At 42.3% G+C, this 5,420-nt stretch overlaps 1 pseudogene; it reads right to left on the reverse strand.

Annotated features, from left to right (window-relative positions):
* Positions 1-1,257: 1,257 nt before the first annotated feature.
* LOC147903269 (pentatricopeptide repeat-containing protein At2g33680 pseudogene) lies at positions 1,258-3,770 on the reverse strand (annotated as a pseudogene).
* Positions 3,771-5,420: the final 1,650 nt, after the last annotated feature.

A 5,420-nucleotide genomic window follows, 5' to 3' on the forward strand; every position in this document is an offset into this window, starting at 1 on the left:
CTGATCCACTGCCACTCAAGCTCCTCCTAATCTCCCACCTCCCCATCGTCACTCTCTAACACACCCTGTAAGAGGCCACCTGCTCCCAAGGAGATTCACACGAGAAAACTTATGATATCACGTGAGTGTACATTAAGGGGGGGGGGTTGAGATGAGGTATAAGCTTGTACATTAGGGGTGGGGGCCCTTTTTACTTTCTACCAATGTTAAATTTAAACTAGGGACGCCATGCCATATTGGGTCGCCGAGGGGGGGGTAGGGCACTACTAACTATTACCCGAAACATAAAAGAAACGCACACATTTGACTAGTTACAATCGGCCATGTTCAAAATCTATGCATGACCAAAAACCATTTACTATGTTTAATTTTACACCATGGTAAGGAAACATAAAGGGATAATATTAGCCCATCAAGGTTGGTGGATCTCTCGGCTATCCCGATGAACCAAAAATTTGGGCCACCTCCTCTGCTACTGTGGCCAGGCGCTCTCGGGGCATCGGTCATCCAAACATTGGAAGTATGCTAATGGACATACCATAGCAGTTGCTCCTCGGAATGGTAACCTCTTTTAACTTTCCTTAAATGATGATATTGCTAATGTGGTTACAGCCCCTGGTGATCTGGACTGCAAGCTATGGCATCATCGTTTTGTTCATTCGGATTTTGCCAAGATACTTGCTATAAATCGTCATGATCTTGTGGATGGTATGAATCTCCCAGCTCGTCTTCACATGTGCCTCTATGAATATTACGCTCTTGGCAAGCATCATCAAAAACCCTTTCATGCATCTACTTCAACTCATTCATATGCTTTATTGGATCTTGTTCACACTGATATATGTGGACCTTTTCCTCCATCCAAGTCTTTCTACGGGTATTTCATCCCTTTCATTGACGATTGGTCAAGATATACAACTGCATTTCTCTTGCGACATAAGTCAGAAGCCTTATCAGTATTCAAGCAATATAAAACTCACAATGCAGAGCATGCACTTCCAGTCAAAGGTTTGTTGAGCCAAAATCAATATACTTTAGCATAGGAAACAAATTCAAACAAAGTTCATCAGCATTACATCCAAGATTGCTTCTCATACCCTTGAGAAACAGTGTTAATGGAGAGATATATACACACATGAAAATGAAAGAATAAAATGCCTTCTGAATACCCTTGGCAAGCAATATTTTACACACAAGCTTTAATAAGTAAATCAGTCTTACTATTTTGGACCCCAAAACGTCAAGAGTCCCCTGTGAGACATGAACTTAAATAGCAGGACAACTATTCTCAAAGTTCAAGCAAGGTCTGCAATGCATCTTCTGAAGTTTCAAATGGGGTTCCGAAAACGTGTATGCGATACCTCTTTTGTTGCTGAATTTTACAATTTGATGTCGCAATCTTCACTGCTTGTTTTACTAGGAAAAGACTCATATCAAGTGAAAAACACGTGATTGAAACCCACATGTCATGCAATCATTCTAGGTGCAAGATCTCTTAAGATCATGCATGGATTCTTATGTTGAGCAAAGTGTGGCCTTGAAAGGATAATGAATAGGTGGCATTGTAATAGCAAAGCTTCCTACTTACAGGTCTTTTTATTCTTTCATCGGACCGTGTCACAGCAATTCCTGCCTTCTGCTCAGCAATTATATAACGAGTTCTGTATTGTTGCCTTTCAAACCCTTTTCCTCCATCCTGTTTATATTGCCTGAGCAGCCTTCGCCCTACCAGCTGCAGCGTATATGTTCGACAGCATTACATATGGTTTCACATTCTCTGGATCCAGTCTAAATATGTGCTCTGCAGCATGCTCTCCACGTTCAACATCTGCCTGGCTTTTGCAAGCACTAAGCAACATCATCCATGTCACCACAGTAGGCGGATAAGGCATGTCATGAATCATGGTTTCTGCCTCCTCCAACCTCCCCACCCTCCCAAATAAGTCAATCATGCAGTGGTAGTGATCAACGATGGGTTCAATGCCATGATCTTGAATCATTGAAATGAAAAAGTGATAGCCTTCATCTGCAAGGCCAGCATGACTACATGCAGAAAGAATGCTAAGAAGAGTGACCCCATCTGGTGTTACTCCTTGCTGCTGCATGTAGCTATACAGTTGAAGAGCCTGTTCTCCATGCCCATTTTGAGCATACGCTGCAATCATAGCAGCCCATGAGTGGGTATTTTGTTCAGGCATCTTGTCAAAGACCGTCCTTGCTTCCTTTAGGTTGCCACATTTGCCATACATATTAATGAGGGCAGTCCCCACAACAATGTCAGCCTCACACGCGCTATGAATAATGTAAGTATGCATCTGCTTACCCTCAACTAAGGCTGCCTGGTTGGAACATGCAGAAAGTATGCTGACAAAGGCGACCTTATTTGGTGCTATTCCACATTGTTGCATTCTATGAAAGAGTTCAATTGCATGTCTGCCAAAACCATGCTGGATGTATGCTGCAATCATGGTAGTCCAGGAGACAACATCCTGTTCAGGCATTTTATCAAGCGCAGTTTGTGCGTCCTGTAGTTTGCCACGCTTGACATACATATTGACAAGCATGTTCCCTACGACAACATCACCCTCAAACCCAGTGCCATTAAGGCAAGCATGTAGCAGCTTGCCTCTTTCTTGAAAAGTTGGGGTGTCACATGCAGAAAGAACATTAACAAAGGTCACTTTGTTTGCTGCTATTCCTTCCAATTGCATTTGGTCAAATAGTTGAAGGGCATCCTTACTCTGCCCGTGTTGAGCATATATGCCAATCATGGCAGTCCATGAAATAGTATCCCGCCTGGGCATTCTGTAAAAGATCTGACATGCAGACTTCAGGCTGCCACATTTGCTGTACATGTTAACAAGAGCATTTCCCACAACAACGTCTTTGTCAAGTCCATTGCTAATAATCTGACAATGCATTTGCTTGCCTCGGACTAGGTTTTCCTTACAGGTAAATGCAGGAAGTATGCTTGTGAAAGTTACTTTGTCCGGTAATATTCCATCCTGTTGCATCTGGTCAAAGAGTATGAAAGCACTCTTGCACTGACCAGGTTGTGCATGTGTGGCGATCATGGCAGTCCATGACAACCTGTTTCTTTCAGGCATTTTGTCGAATGTCCTATGCGCGTCTTCCAGAAGGCCACATTTCGCATACATGTTGAGAAGAGCAGTCCCCAAAACGATTTCCGACTCGAAACCATTCTTCATGATGCAAGCGTGAATTTGCCTGCCTTGAGCAAGAGCGGCCTCACTTGCACATGCGGAAAGAATGGTAGCAAAAATGAACTTGTCCGGCGTCACATCTTCCATCCGCATTTGTTCAAAGAGTAGCAGCGTTTTTTTGCTCTGCCCATTGCTACCGTATGCTGCAAGCAGAAACATCCATGAAAAACGATCCCGTTGACACATTTGGGTAAACAATACATGCGCATCCTCCAGGGCTCCGCAGTTTCCATACACCCGTACGAGAAGATTCCCCAAGTACAAGTTTCGCTCCAGCCCATTTTTGACCATATGGTGATGTACTCGCTTGCCATCCGAAAGAGTTTTTGAATTCGCACACCAGCGCAGCAAAGCAGCACATACAGGCCCATCTATTTCGGTGAGGGGACATTTCAGTTTATAAAGAGCCGACTGCCTTATAGTAACGCAAGAACAAAAGCAGGGCATTTACATCCAAATAGAACTTATAATCCTGGACTACTTCAGGCGCAATTCGTCTCCCAACTCGGACTCTTTTGAAGACTAAATCATTTCGTTTTGGTACTTCCAAACGTTATCCAGGGTTATTTCTCTAATCAACTGCCAAATGGGATAAAGACTTTCGAAAATTCAGTCCCCCTCAACACCCTTAAAGGGCCATCTTCCACCTTATTTTGATGTAAATCTGAACTAAAAGACTCATGTAAATCTGAACTAAACTCAGTCTTTTGCTGATTTCTTTCCAAACTTCTCTAGTGTACAAACAATCCCATAGAACATGCATATGTGTCTCCTTAAAGGCGTTGCATAAGGGGCAAATTGAGCTAACATCTGGTTTCCACTTGGCAATCCTTTCTCTGACCGGAAGTTTGCCTATTAGTATCCTCCATAGCATGAAATTGACTTTGAATGATGGGGTTTGCCCTCCACACAAGGACCTAGCTGTCCAAACATTAGCAGTATCCAAAGGGGTGTGGAGTTTCCATTTTTCTTTAGCCAGATGTGCCACTAAACCCGAGTCTTTTACCCTAAGATCTTTTAGGCATACTTTTGAGAGCGGTTTGCCTGACCCCCAAATGAGACCTCTCAACTTGTCATCATGAAGGTAGAGTTGACTGGTGGGCCAACTATCCTTTAGCTCAGCCCATTTAGAATTGTCTCTACCAAATCACTCTCAGAAGCTGTAAGGTTAAATCTTTTTATTATTGAGGCAACCTCATCCCATTTTTTGCCACTTGGGTCCCACACTTGTCTGTACACTCTGAGACCTTTCCTAACAAATCCGGCAGCCAGTCCCGGGTGGCACTTTATTATTGGAGGACCACTCGAAAATGCCCAGTCTGTAATCCATAAGGACCTGCCCAATGAGGCATCACCATGAAGGGCTCTAACTCCACCCCTTGAGCACCCTTTAGTCTTAATTTTCCAGATCTGGAGCAGCTTATTTAACAGTTCAGACTGAGGGACTTTAATATAAAATTCTAAAAACAATACATCCAGCAGGGCACATTTATATCCTTAGCTGCATTTAAACAAATCAAGTGCCTGGCTATTTTAGCCCATGGATGAATACTCCCAATCTGCACCACTTAAAGTATAGATTCTCATTCTTTAAAACCATACTGGTAAGCCCTTGTCCTCTTGCCTCTCTTGGGGTAGTGAGCACAATTCCATTCCCTTTTAATCCATTATGTTATGCATAGCTAGAAATTTGGGATCTTTTTTAACATAAAAATGGTGTATCTTTAAATACAATTACAATGGCTGCTTCTTTTCAATAGCAACAATCTTGTATAGTTTTGACTTAGTCTCGACCTTCCAAAATTCACAACAAAAAACTTGATTGAAGTAGCATTCCCTTAAGTTAAACTCTTATTTTCTATATTTCAACTTGTTTCCCTTCACACAAAAAAAGTTCATTAAATTACCTATTCCCAAGAGGTTAAATTTTCAAGCATCTTTACCATGCCGATAAGAGATTTAACAAAACTAGGCCCCCCTTATACCCCAATGTGCACACTTATGTCAAAGTCCTTAACTAGTAGTGGGAATAGGCTCTATGTCATTAGGTGGAAGGGTTTTTGTGGGAAATTCCATTTCCCATATGCCAAAAGAGGTTTTTATGGGAATTTGGTCGAAAATTCACTTTACATGGTAGGCTTTAATTTCACACTTCTCTCCACCATTTGACCTTGTTGTCTTTGTGGGAAAAGACTG

This window comes from Dipteris shenzhenensis, chromosome 3 (assembly GCF_047967505.1).
Source record: "Dipteris shenzhenensis isolate YYH24624 ecotype China chromosome 3, Dip_SZ_1.0, whole genome shotgun sequence".
NCBI lineage: Eukaryota > Viridiplantae > Streptophyta > Polypodiopsida > Gleicheniales > Dipteridaceae > Dipteris > Dipteris shenzhenensis.